At 34.0% G+C, this 15,652-nt stretch overlaps 1 long non-coding RNA gene across 2 annotated transcripts in view; it reads right to left on the bottom strand.

Moving 5' to 3' along the window:
- Positions 1 to 15,652, bottom strand: part of LOC138332759 (uncharacterized) — a 60,080-nt gene that overhangs the window by 14,248 nt on the left and 30,180 nt on the right. Inside the window, exon 1 of one of the 2 annotated variants that reach the window (XR_011209865.1) lies at positions 8,876 to 9,037. The exons of the other annotated variant lie outside the window; for it this stretch is intronic. This is a non-coding gene — a long non-coding RNA (uncharacterized lncRNA). Of the gene's footprint in view, positions 1 to 8,875; positions 9,038 to 15,652 lie in introns of those variants that run through there. 2 annotated transcript variants of the gene reach the window in all.

Here is a 15,652-nt window from a genome sequence, read left to right as displayed (position 1 = left end):
TGTATTATATAGAACGAGAAAACACACCATGCACACTGACGTTAGTATATCATTGTACAATAGCTATACAGCACTTTATGGATATGCTTATTATATGTTTAACTAGTACAGTTCTGAGATGTAATCGCTTTGTTTCTACAACGTCTCGGCCAGATTGGCAAACCAACCACAAGCTCTCAATAAGAAGTTAAAGAGAAAGACTCTAATTCTGCATTATCGTCATTCTAGAATATATTACCCGTTATGTCGTAGAAACAAAAATGATATGCCATGATATTAATAATTTGGATGGTACAGGACAGATTTCTCAAACAATCCTAAAATCAGATTTTTATTCGAAATCGCATACTGTCATTGATTTCTAAGAAAAGCTTTTGCCTATTGCATATTCCCAAAGGATTTATTTGCAGTTCATGTAGATTCGATGCTATCTTTCCTTCAAAGACATTTTACGTTCTGGATATAATTTTCAGAATTATGAAATATTCACCGGATTGTGCACTCTCGATATGCATGAAATATTAAGGGTTTGCTGGTCGATTTTGGTACAAAAATAGAAGAACTGAAACCTTTATATATTATGTAGACAACAAATACACCAATTTGTCTCCTATATCCCGTAGAGCTATCACGGATTGCCTGGTATCAGTTTTACTGACACGCTAGATAAAGGTCACGATAACATCGCGTTATTTTTGACACATGCCTAAGACAGTAATGTCCTGTTAGATAGATCAGCAAAGGTCATCCAATACCTGATTCTAATTTGACCTTATACAGGGGAAAATATAAGTTTGATACAAAGTACAGTAATTTCTCAAATGATCTCAAAATATTGTTTTTACGGTGATAGTTAGTATTTTGGTTGATAGGTCGGCACGTGTAGGGACAAAACAGTTAATTCGTCAGTAATTGTTTCGTTACAAAAAGGTAGTCCCAAAATACTGAAAAAGTATGAAAAGAGGAAGAGCTTGTAATTGACACAATTCTGCAATGTAGACTTAAAACCCAAATAATAATGATAATAATAAACAGAAAAAAACGTACAATGGATTATTTTTTTTTCCATTTGGAATTCCAACTCCCAACCATGGATTGCTTACTTACTACACCGATTGGAGTGCTAGTGGTAGAATGTCGGGATACTCGACAGCCGCTGCCCGTAATGATACTGTGAGGAAAGTAAGAAACAATATGTCACAAGCGCAACTCTCCTTCAGACATTTGAGTGAAAAGATAAGCACAACGAAGGTAACGTATCGTGACCAAAACGCAATTCTTGGCGTACTATAGATCGCCTAGATTCATAAAGGATTCGCAAGCTGATATCTGTGCGATTATTTACAACAACTTTAATATTGTCCAGCTGCTCTCTGGGGTATTAAATGTACGTTTATAGCTTTGAATAAGCCTGGCGAAAGAGATTTTCGCTGTGGCACCAGACGACTAGAAGTTTTTTAACGTTTGTAATCCTTCTCAACTTCACATATAGAACACCACGGAATCATTGCCATTCTCTAAGCGATGTCTATTTGTTGGTATAAGTCGGTATAAAGACCAATCCTTGCGTGTCCTAGTGCGATAAAGACAGTTGGTGTCTTCAGTGATTTCACAAATGATTGACTGACATACCTTGATTAGAATCATTTGTTTTACGTAGAACGAAGCACCCACGCAAGGTATTATATTACATTACAATTAAAGAGTTACTGTGACAAAAGAAATACTGTGATAGAGGAGAATGTAACGTGATCAGGACCGTTGTCAATTGCCTTTGATTTGTTTTTCTTATTTTTCTATATCGATGATAAAAAAACAATTTTACGGCAAGTGACCAGTATCCTACAGATCGAATCAGGGAGATACACAAATACATACAAAATATCACACCGGTTATCGTTTTAAACCTGGAGGTAGGGCGTTAGAATTGTAACTGCTGCCCCTAATGCAAAATCGTAAAATGATCTTCTGACTGAACATATTCTTCCTAATGTCACCCTTAACACCTCTTCACTTTTGGCCTTCCGTTGAGCGCTCGCCTATGTGAGGTAGGCTCTTGATTCTTTCCCCTGGCCGAGACACACCAAAGTCTTTAAAAGTGGTAGTTTCCGTCCTTGCTTATCGCTCAGCATGACTTAAATGGGACGAGTGGTTCGCCCGTTGTCAGTATAATGTGACCGTGGGTGTGTTGGGTGGTTCCCTTGGTGACATGCTTCAGTGATATAGCACTATAAAATGGACAACAGTTCCATTATACAAGAAGACACACCACACACACTCCATACACGCAACACACTACATACATGGGAGGCCGTCCTTACATGACCCTGGCTGTTTATATGACGTTAACTAATAAAACAAACAAACAAACAAACACTGGAAAGGTCTTTTTGGAGGCAGTAAAAATTTATTTCTATTAGAAAATATTCTCCCAAATTAAGTCATTGTTTAGAATCATGCAATTAACCAAACTCGTACCGTTATCATGTTATAAATGTTTTAGTTTGAACATGCGTGTAGGTCAGATGGGAAATGAAATACTAGTTTTGATTGAACACTCATAATGTTAATACGTTTCCTTTTACAGCATGTTAACATTTGAGGCCAATAAAACACTTGAACGGTATACGTTGGTTATCAACACTAAGCATATTTATCCGATTACTTACTTAAATAAAATGTTAAAGGTCAAAGACCATCATATATACCGAAACACATTGGATCGTTTAACCATATTTCTTTAAAATGTCAAACTTCATTTTGTATCATTCCAATTTCCTATTTTGATAATTTGGAATACAATCTGATGGATGTTTTGCGTTGATATATGTGATAAAATAGTGATGAGACAAGGTTTTAACAGATTGCATCGAAACGTTGTGTCTATTGGGAGTCTTTCCGTGGTAACGCTTGTGTTTCAATCGACTAAACTGACGCAGAATTCGAATGCTATTTATTTGAAACGTGGAATGTTTCAATTACAGACATTGAGTCGTTAGAGGGTAACAGTTTTCTATTAGTGAGAACAAATTGATTCAACCATCATCAGTGATTATTTTGACAAATATGACAAATCAGTGTTTTTTTTCAACTCATGCCTGATCTACACACGTTCCCTGTATTCCTAATTAATATATTAATCACTGTAAATAACTATAAAATACAGATTTATTAACATGATTTGAATTAATGTTGACATATACAGTGAGATTCGTCATAGTGTAATGACAGACATTTATAATAAATTCGACCACATACTCATTGGAGCATGTATATAAATATGATATTGGTTTTATTGCCTGGCCTAGTAAGCATAAAATGTTCCTGCTGACCCTAAAACGATCGTAAAAGACTAGCAAACTTTGGATATATATTTTTCGCCAATAGACTTCTTCTCACTTGATGTCTCCCTTGAAACCATATCACATTTGGCATCGTGTTGAGCGTTCAACCGAGTGAAGTCTGCTCTAGTTTCTGTCTCTTGTTTGAGGTACAAGTAAGACTAAAAGTATTAATGTATACCCTGCTGAGAGTTCGTTCGGAGTAAATGAAGGATGGCGAATGATTACAATATAATGTGGCTGGGAAAGGTGTGCAGGTCGGAGTGGCAGTATGTTTCAATAGGGCAGCACTACAAAATCAGTATCAGAAAAGTAAACAGATGTCAGATAATTCTAAAATACAAATGGCACACAGTGGATACCCTTCTAAAATGTCCCTTGTTTATTAAATTACGTTTACTCCTGAAAACCTAACCAAATCTAACCCTAGCTTTTGAAACGTGTAAAAGTACATTAATCAAAACCATTATAACACTATTTCTCGATCGTATGCTTGGCCCCAGTTTCACGAGCATTTCCTTAGCTTTAAAGAATGTCTTATTCTACAATTATCCAATGGAACGGATTGCAGATGTTAATGAATAAATGTTTTCCTTAGGAGAAAGGTCTTCTGTATTTCACGGTTTTGTATTTATTGAAGCGTAACTTTTTACGCAAAGACGATCATCTAAAGTATTTCCACATGTGCATATTTTACCAGTTGTGTAAGTGTTTTACTCATATCTCGCTCTCTCGGGTCAACAGAATTGTCACTCACCGCCAGGCCACTTGTATCCCACTATCCTATGTATACGGTCAATAACTCAACACATCTACTGACGCATGTCGGAGACATACTGATCAAGGCGTCACTCCAAGTTTGTGCTGTTCTATTTGTGGAGCTTCCACTGATATTTAAACATCACACCAGGCTGATTAACTCAACGTCGCTGGAACGTTTGAGAAAATTATCCCAATTAAGTACTTGTCTTTGTGTCATTACGTAGACTACAACGGCCCATCCCCGGATGTAAATATTTCAGATACAACACAGGCAGTGATTTAATGCCATCGCAATTAAGTTGAAACATCTTCCCTTCAAACAAAATATGATACAAGTATCATTACAATGATAAAGATCTAATATTTCTATCTGCTTTGTTTACCGTGAGTCTTAAAAAGGTTTCCATATGGCTGTTGTTAGATATTAGCCATATCCGACTGCCGTAAAAGTGTTTTCATCGTTAACGGTAATTCAATTCCTTACAGTTAATGGTCAGGCCCGTACTGACCAGACACCGGTCACTTCCGCTCTGTTATCGAGGTGGTCAGTCCAATTCTATTACGACCAGATTGGTCGGAACACGTCACCTATTAATAAAAACATTATACGCCCGTCACTACTGACAAGTCTAATTAAAATAACCGTCAATTGGCTGGATAAGCGCAGGTCAGAGATCTGGACAGCATCACCCACGGAAGATGAAAGAGTTTCGGGACATTTATCTCTCTCCCTATAAATGTGCCCTGTATAATATATTGAGAGACAATTTGTTCGTTAAACACATTTTGACGGTGATCGAATTGATTGTCCAATTGAGTTTTGTAGATATAGATAAATTGAAGTGTATTTAGATAACTTTGCTTTATCTTTATTCGGACAGTGAACATTGTTTCCTTTTTCGATCAAGAGCACATATGGAACACTCAATTGTTAATTTCGTGTTTAAAATTGTAGAACAAAAGCTTGCAATACTTTGTCTATGGATGTCATGAACATTATATACAATCTTCAAACATTAGGATTGATTATTTAGCTGCGATTGAGAGTATCCAGAATAGTATTATCTAATCGTCGGTTTCCTACGTCTTCAGAGAAGAGATGTGTCTATAAAAGGAAAAAACGTGACTCTGTGGTAAGACAGACGTGATGTTTAAATATCCTTTATATCATACATATTCGGGCTTAAAATTTTCTGTGTAACTAGTGGTGTTTATAATAACCGTATTGAGGACAAAATATTTTCCACAGCCACATTGTATGTCCAATTGCAACCCATGACTATTTAAATATTTGGTGTTATTCTACATGGCCACTGACCATGTATGATTTTCTATTACCAAGCGAATCGTGAAAAGTGTATAAGAACACGTTTAAATGTTTCGTTTACCCATGCATTTTATACAAGATAGCAATACAGTTCTGTTTATTGCTCAGACTGTGGGTTTTATATTATATTATATTCTTTACAATTGAAACGACATGACAACGGTTATTGCCGAATACGCCTAAAACTGGAAACATGAAACACAACCTGGACAGGTATACATCAAACACATTCAGTGTTCTATCGACGTAGAACAAGTTTTCATTTCAGTTCATTAAATAGATTGGTTTCCGAGTGTTATTGCTGGATATGTCGACCATGAATGGAGTTCAAATGGTCCACTATGCGCTTTTGTCGTTCACCACTCTTGTCCGGGTTTAAAACAAACCAAAACAGTAAATTGAAATGTAACCAAATATGGATAATGGCAGCGTTCATACTGGATTAACATTTTTCAAACAGTACACACAGTTGCGCATATTCTGATGAAAACATTGAAACAGAGAGGTCAATATTGCCATGTAAATATAAACGACGAGTCTATAACCGTAAAGCAAATAGTCATTATTCGTATTTGTCTTGAGGCATCCATACAAGATGAGATTTCAGATGGTATAAACTGCCGTTTGGTTTGGTTTGGTGTGGTTTATTGGGTTCAGCTACCTATTGACAGCCATTGCCATTGACGAAAGGCCTTTTTTTACAGTTCTGTGTCAATGCAGTATTCCACCGAAGAAACCGAAATACACCCCACGATGAGGAGCAACTACCACTTTTATAGACTATACTGTTGTGTAATATAGAGATACCATCAACACCCAAAGGGTTGTGCTAAAACGGGATCGATGCTGTGTTATAACATCATCTAACAAATGCTGTAATTTGGAAATTTCGACAATAAGTTTTATATCTAATTAGGTTTACGCCCAAAAATAATCTTAAATGATTAGTTTCATGATTCAAAAGGAAAAGTGATTATTATAAAATCGTGTTTAAAACATTTATGTTTTGCTTTGAAATAAAAACAACCAACACTTTACACGTGCTTTCATTTGAGAATTTCGATGAAAAACGTTTGGAAAATAAATATAAAAGGATGCATATGTTGACATAATGGACGGTAGAGATATTAAGGAATCAGTTATAACTCCTTCGTTGTCTCCATATATGGTAACTAATCACTACTTGAATTGCAAAAGTGCTATTCGCCATATATAACGCGACGTGGTTTTGCTGCTAAGCAAACCATCTTTTATTTTACATATAACCACATGTAATACTGTATGAATGCCTGCATAGTAATCACAATAGTATCCTTCTCCAAAACGCGCGGGTTATATGTCTATAATGTTATGAAATGCCAATGAAAAAGACACGTTTAACAATATGTGTTTGTGGTATCTGAGATTAAATTGTTGTCGTTGTTCAATCCAGACAATTTTAAATATGGTCGTCAGTATAGATCTTACATATTAATGTCGTATCCTCAACTTGGTCATCACATTTCACACAGATACTAGTACCTTGATTCCATTGTGTCAATCACACTCAACATGTTTTACTCTCTGATAGTCATTTTTATTTCCGCCTTGACCAGAGGAGCGAAAACCCCACATCGCGGATTGTTTTCAGTCCCACTTGACAAGCAACTTTAAGAACGTAAACCGATTAATCTTAACATCGGGTTAGCGAATCCATATATGGTACATACAACCTACGGTTATATATTCGTTGAAATACTAAAACCTGACAGAATAAGCACTTTTCGACTGACTGTTCTGTGTATGATTCTATCGGATGCAAAATCAAAATAATATCTTAATTACTTGTTGCCTTATGATAAGTCCAATTAAACAAGTACGTATCCCGCTTATAAGGTATTTTGAATGTGTTACTGAAACGAAAATCGGAAATGATATTGACAAGCATTGAATTAATGTCTAAATTGATGCTGCGGCTGCATTTGCTGCTCAAAATGGAACTTCAGAAACATTAACCCCCTGTTAGGTCTAGCGTCACTAACGTTGTAAAATCCGCGTTAATTTACCTGCTGCATTAGACGATAGACGCATAGCAATGTTAAGATAATGTGTATGTGATTCATTTTCGTCATAGCTACATTCAACGATAATTGCATGACTGATAGAAATCTTCATCCATGTGCTTTTGGACATTTACAAGATTGTAAGAGGGTAAGAAATATATTTTTTTGTATTACAATTCAGGTTATTTTTATTTTTCTGATTATATTTACTTTTCACTTAATTTGTTTCTTCATTTTTCCTAGTTTGCGTAAATTCTTAAATATGATTAGTACAATGAAGTAATAGTGAGATTTGACGATATAAGGACGCCTTCAAATACAACTATCTATTTATCTCATAATTATATATATTAAATAATTCAGTATTCAATAGTCAACAGTATGATTTTTTTTTCATTATCACTTTCATTGATTATTTACACAAAGTAAACAAAGTTTTACACAAAGTACACCATACTTGAATAAACACAGCGCCACACCTCCATACATGACATCAGTGATGTTGTTTACTAGATAGTATCCCGTTGGCTTTTGAAAGCCAACAAGGCTGATATTTTAATACTTTTAACACGTTTTTAATTTGCTGCACATGGTTAAACATTTTCACAAAATATTGTGCTCGCCTTGTAAAGCTCACTATCTCTTGCACCCGATTTTATAGAAAGCGAATATCAACATCAAAGACAATTTCATGATCTGCTAAAAGCAGACAGGCTTCGGGTCTTTTATCACAGAGTAAGGAAAGATACTAGATATGAAGACAACATTTAACACAGTTTTTCATTCACTGCAATTCACTTTCTATATATAAATATTTATGGATATAATGAAATACGAACAAGATTATAAATCTGCTATCAAGATCTTTTAACAAAGGAGGACATCATTTGAATATCACACATAAGGACAGATAAAGTATTTCCGGTGATTTAAGATGGAAGATAGTATATCTTGTGTATCAATACGCAAAATTGGATATTTCTTTTGAAATAAATATATTTTATCCGAACTTGCAGATAGGACAATCACCGATTTAGACAATCAAAACATCTATTTTTGTACAATCATATCAAACTCTCCCAGGGTATGGATCCTTAACAGTATATTGCAAATAATTCTACAGGCGAGGTTGACAAATTGATCGATATTTACAGAATTTTATATCTATATTTAAAAGTCAATAATAAAACTACAAAGCCTTGTAGTTTGTTATCTGAAAACATTTTCCTAACAACACATAGGCATTAAAATTTAACGCATGTAATAAAAGTGAGAAAAAGTTAATTAAGCAACAATGTGTTTACCTTGAATATTTTGTGGCGATCGATAATAAAAAATATTGTTACAAGTTTATATAACATAGAATACAAACCGTCAATGTATTTAAGAAATATAGTACTTACGCTTCACTGAGGTGGCGTAAGAATCAGTTCACAAACATTAGATATCACTACACTTGGCCAATGTTCTTGATGTACATTCCCAATACCCCTGTCCTATCATTCACTATTGACAGTGCATAGCTGTGTGCACCCCACGCGCTCACGAGAGCTTGTGCAGAGACTGTAGTAAGGCAGCCAGTCATACATGTATACCGAGCACTATCGTTGGATTGGATGGGTCCGCATGGATGGCATATCAGCAGAAAGCTATACAGTATTTAACAAGTCACAGGGGCTAAATATCAGGTACATTGGGAAGAGCGTCTGAGACCTATACAAGCTTGATACTATTGTCTTCGTTGCGTGATTTCAATATTTTGTAGCAAAATACACTATGAATCAAAAGGCAATCGACAGTTTTTTCACCTTGGGGAATTAATCTTGTCGACTTATCTTGTATAATCCATAAAAGTGTACGTGTTGATATGCTACTACTACTGTGTGTTGCATAAACAATGCCATACCCCTTTGCTTACAAACATAAATTCTCGATATGGTAGTTAGATATGTATGACAGAACAACACATATTCTTAATAATTCATGCATTGTGGTTATACCTTACTATAGAAATAGTGTGTTCATGTCGCACCTTGATGTCACAGATCATGAAATATAGATGACAATCGGCGAATGTTATATTATGACTTGGTTCAATATATCAACTTAATAAAACATCGAACAATAAGATAATAAAAATAGCAAAATACCTATGCATGTTGATCGTATTCGGTAAAATCTATCTATCGGATCAATAGATCAACTTTATTGGGTGTATTTTATTTTCATTTCGTCACTGATGGTATACACGGACAAATTGACGCTACAAAGTCAATTGCTAATCATAGTACTGTCATAAAGTTTTGTTGATGTTAATACTTTCAACGTAGTCCGAGTCATCCTAAAGTTCTGTTGTCTTTTCCTTGAGCAGGATAGGATAGACTGAAGACTTATAAAAATGACGATGGAAAGGCAAAATTGTGCAGGTCAACTGTGTATGTTTATATGGTAAACCCAATTTAGCGAAAATCTTATATAATATAACGACTCTTTACATCATCATTCGGTTCTGTTCAAAATTACATGCAGTATGCTTCGTCGACAAATTGAGATAGATGAACTTACATGCCTGTATTGTCCTTCGACAAATTGTGATAAATGAACTATCTTTTAGTTCGGTAAATAGAATATTGCCATTATAAACGTTATTTTATTAACCTGCAACAGCACCTTTTTGTCTAAAGACAAATACATTACTTTGCTCGAATATGACAAGCTTGATACTATTGTCTTCGTTGCGTGATTTCAATATTTTGTAGCAAAATACAAATCGACAGTTTTTTCACCTTGGGGAATTAATCTTGTCGACTTATCTTGATATAATCCATAAAAGTGTACGTGTTGATATGCTACTACTACTGTGTGTTGCATAAACAATGCCATACCTCTTTGCTTACAAACATAAATTCTCGATATGGTAGTTAGATTGTATTATTCTTAATAATTCATGCATTGATGGTTATACCTTACTATAGAAATAGTGTGTTCATGTCGCACCTTGATGTCACATATCATGAAATATAGATGACAATCGGCGAATGTTATACTATGACTTGGTTCAATATATCAACTTAATAAAACATCGTAAAATAAGATAATAAAAATAGCAAAATACCTATGCATGTTGATCGTATTCGGTAAAATCTATCTATCGGATCAATAGATCAATTTTATTGGGCGTATTTTATTTTCATTTCGTCACTGATGGTATACACGGACAAATTGACGCTACAAAGTCAATTGCTAATCATAGTACTGTCATAAAGTTTTGTTGATGTTGATACTTTCAACGTAGTCCGAGTCATCCTGAAGTTCTGTTGTCTTTTCCTTGAGCAGGATCGGATAGACTGAAGACTTATAAAAATGACGATGGAAAGGCAAAATTGTGCAGGTCAACTGTGTATGTTTATATGGTAAACCCAATTTAGCGAAAATCTTATATAACATAACGACTCTTTACATCATCATTCGGTTCTGTTCAAAATTACATGCAGTATGCTTCGTCGACAAATTGAGATAGATGAACTTACATGCCTGTATTGTCCTTCGACAAATTGTGATAAATGAACTATCTTTTAGTTCGGTAAATAGAATATTGCCATTATAAACGTTATTTTATTAACCTGCAACAGCACCTTTTTGTCTAAAGACAAATACATTACTTTGCTCGAATATATTTCAAAGCTTGATTTTGTCTCTAACTTACACGGCTTTGGTTTGATTTACTGAACAGTCCTGAACAGACGTATACTGTATTTTCAGCCAGTAATCGTGCTTTATGCTGTTCAACATGGAATTTGTGGGAGTACATTTGTTCGTGGTTTGAAAGCATTTTGCGAGTAGAAATATTCGTGAGTGGCCAATTGATAGTACAGCGATTCCAATAACGCATGTTATAAAATGTAACTTGTATAAACCGGATTTCCACGGACCCATTACACATGATCGGTATTGGTAGGTTTTAAGATTAATTAAGAAGGTAAATTATTTACAATTACATCGAATAACCTAGGGACCTGAATTTGACTTGGTTTGACAAGTTTTACTTTAGCAAATTTCGTTGTTTTATTTTCGTAGTTTAACAGAAACAATAAAAATTGTTCACAACTAATACTCCATTGTCTCCTTGTTATACCTAATGAGTCATTATAATTGTTTTATTGTTTTAAAATTATTCCAGAAAACTACATTTTGTTTTATTTCCATTCAATTATTATATCTAAAGTAACAACTGTCTGAAAGTCTTAAGGTTTTCCCATATAGTGACAATAACGTCTTCCTGGTTCATTTATAGACGACACGTAATTTCGTTAAGATGGGTGTATACAATGCAATTAAATTGCTTACGAAGCTTATAAGTCACAATGTGTAATTTGTTTTAAATAGCATGGAGCCAAACAGACGGATGAGACAACATTGCGACAGATGCACATCGTAAAATCTAAACCGATAGATATATACTCAGGGTTGTAACATTTCATTGAGTATTCCCAGCGCTTCTGTTTCCGAAGCCGAAGTACTGATAGGGGTTTAGTACTATCCGCAAACTGTCACCAATTTCAATCGGTAATGACTACAAAGAAATAAATTAGATTTACATTTCTCATTGGGAAGGTAATGGTCTTGTGTACTTGGATTGATAAGTGCAATATTGAACAAAAGCTGGCATGCTATTTTTATCTGCTAATGTCATTAATAAGAGTGCATGTAGTTGGTTCCATAAACATACATAATTGCGCTTCCTCCAATACATTGTTGAACATGCCTATCAGATAATATCATATTGTTTCTATTTAAAACTTTAAACTATTTTCTAGAAAGGTTTTATTTCGATACAATTATAGCATGTGGATAATTGTATTCATAATTGATTATCAAGTAAGGACGATTTAATGTGATGTCTTATATGAATTCACACATTTTAAAACTCAAACATACGACATTTTGCTAATTTCATTTTATATATTTATAAACGTCTTTTAGCTTTAAGCTATCTTGGTTTGATATCTATACCAGAACTGTCAACAATCTTCATATTTCGCTCTTGGTTATAAGCTTATTGATATTCTATTCTTAAAATATTAAATATATTTAATGACAACACATTATATCATTTTTTTTTATATCTGGATATCCATATAATAATTGTTAATACACCTGATGAACTATTATAATGATGTACGCTGCCTGATACTGTTTACTAGAAATGGTGAAAAATTAATTCATTTTCGTACAATGACATCAAACTATTACCTCGCGTACATCTTCTATGCAATCAAGATTTATAGCTAAATGTTATTATCTGATACATGTACATCTATAAATTCATTTTACTAGAGAAACAAGGTCAATGTCAAACGTTATAAAATTTATTAATTTTCATAGAAATATCATTAGACATAAAGGAAGTAGGAATATTTCAATTTTAGGGTAAATGCATGTATAACAGGCATATACTATACGTTTATCATTTTGTTTTTGACGCTGTAGATATGGATTGAATTTCAATGGACATATGTATTTTTACACATTTACTATGTAAATTGTCTTCGATGAAAATAAAGACATATATAAGACAGACGAGAAAATTATCATTCTAACAATTTGGCATTGTATTTATAGCGATCCAGATACTTAAACACTTAGCTTGTGGTAAAATAGTTAAAAAAACACCATACGGATCCACAGTTAGAAAATGTTCATATATTCAGCAGTTCTAAAAATGGAGAGCAAACAGCAATGGAAGGCTAATTGTACTGTCGTGGGAGTGTTGTAGTTACACTCTTTTGGAAGTAGAAGAATTAAAACCGCCACGTTTGTACTAGAATTTCGTAATGAGGTGATATTCTTGTCAAACTGCAGATAAATGTCAAAATAGGGAGCTTAATGAAACCAGTCTACTGTATATGTCATTGGTATTGGAAGATCTGTAAAAGAAATCTAAACTAGACTACAATTATCTCTGATTCAGACACTGAATTGTCCTGTCATTGGATACAATATTTACTGAAGACATTTTTTTTTTGGTTGAAGGATAACTTCGTTCATTGGTTCAAGAAGTTCACTTATAGATAGACAGCGAATACCGGAGGGAATATGTATGATATATATTTTAGAAGACTATGTAAGCGACAGCGAAAGCCTACGTTACAGATAGACAATTGTACCCTACAGCTAATTCGTCCTTCCATGTCTCATCTGTGATACAAAAGATAAAGTTATTCATAATAAGAGAACACTAGAGCAGACACTAATAAGAAAACATCTCAAAAGAAACATCAATCAGAAAGGCATTTTCTGTATCTTGATTTCGAAGGTACCTTCAGAACATGACCATTGTACCTCACTTCCCGAACGTATCGTAGTGTTCCAAACAGGACTAGATAAACATATAATGGATGCTTCCCCGCAGAGTTGACTTTCTTATACCACAGACTAAGTCAATTGATATATTAATTAAGAATAACAACCCTAGTTCAGTACTTTAACGTCACTATATATATGTTGTGATGTTTGTGAAAGTTGTCTATTTTGTTATTTTCATACTGATATGAGTAAAGATTTGGTAACAGTAAGTGAAGGGAACATTTATTCACTTTAAAAATGTTGGGTTGTAATCAATCGTTTAAACAACTGTATGTAAAAATGTAGTAGATACCATCCATGAAACGACGGATTGCTCTTTTACAACACACGGGAAAGATAAATATAATATTCTCAACATTAACTTTACATCACCAGTTTATAATTGTTAAATAACTGGTACGTGATTTATAATAAGCTACAGTACAGCGTTAGAAAGATGCATTGAAACTGACCGATCTGTTACCATGATTGGTTTATTAAACGGTATGTCTCGTGAGTGGTGTCTTTCTGGAGTCAAAGGAAGTCACTGAGAATACAAATGGCTCTCTAATGCTTATATCGATGAACGTTAATTGAATAGTAACACTCGGTTAGGTCTCAAAGGGAGAACTAGTTAGTGTCTAGTGATGTCACCTACTGGGGTGGTGCAACAGCTTGATAAACGTAAAGAGAAAATAGGCCATGATACAATGTGCTCGTTGTCCTGTTTACGGTCGTTATTTAATATTTTCTAATGTGGCAATGATTAAAACAAAACAAAAATTTTGCAAGAAGAATGCTTAATATGAAATAATCCTTTGTTGAAGACATTTCGTGATAAAACCGGCTACTCACTATCAAGCATATAGAACTCGCATAACCAGGGCGTGTCGCAGAAACGATTTATGAAACATACTACTTCATTGTAGTTTAGATTTATTATATATCTTTAACATATCATGCTTTTACATTGGACTTTTATAGTATCTAGCGGAGGGATAATTTGTCACACACAAGATCAACAAATGTCTTAAATACAAGTTTCCAGGAATCACCGATAGCTGTGATCATACTAGGACATATATGAAGAACACATCTAAACCTTAGAATGGGGCGGATGAACTGGAATGCGGCATACAGAACAGAGAACTTAATTGTAGCTGTACAAAAAACTGTCCCTGTAAAATAGAATTTACCAAGAGATATGATCTAATGTAGTAACATATATGGCTGTTTTAAATCCACAATATCTCTTGTAGACATAATAAAATTGCATAATGCAATGTGTGATGTTATCATAATGTTATTTGCTTACACCATAAAGTACGCTATAAATGTGATCTTTTAATGCACAACACTTTCGTATGCATTTTTTAAGATGTTATCACTGCATACATTGTCAACTGAAATAAGACTGTACATGTAATATAATCTAATGATAATGCCGTTGACATGTATATAACCCGATGCTTATTTTTATTTTTTTTCCTGGTTTAAAAAAATTAATAAATGATTATGATAATCTATCATAGTCGACAGAGATAGCGCATGCACATCGTCTACCAGTGTGTTCCTTAACTTGGATGTTGACAACTATAATTTAAAGTGTGTTGCTCAATTGCGAACAGCTTGATTTACTTCTATTATAGTATCGTGACTTACACTACAAAATGGAAGTTTTATTGTATTTTAAGTGCAAGAATTATTATTGACTCGGCTAGTAAAAATGTATCTTTTGGCGAAATCATGGAAGCAAAAACAATAGGTTGTTAATTCAGGCAGACCCCTTTGAAGTATATTAATAAAGAATCCTAATATGTTATGTTGACATTATT

This window comes from Argopecten irradians, chromosome 10 (genome assembly GCF_041381155.1).
Source record: "Argopecten irradians isolate NY chromosome 10, Ai_NY, whole genome shotgun sequence".
Taxonomy (NCBI): Eukaryota; Metazoa; Mollusca; class Bivalvia; order Pectinida; family Pectinidae; genus Argopecten; species Argopecten irradians.
The sequence above is the reverse complement of the archived record's forward strand: the minus strand, read 5'-3'. Positions and strand labels throughout refer to the sequence as shown.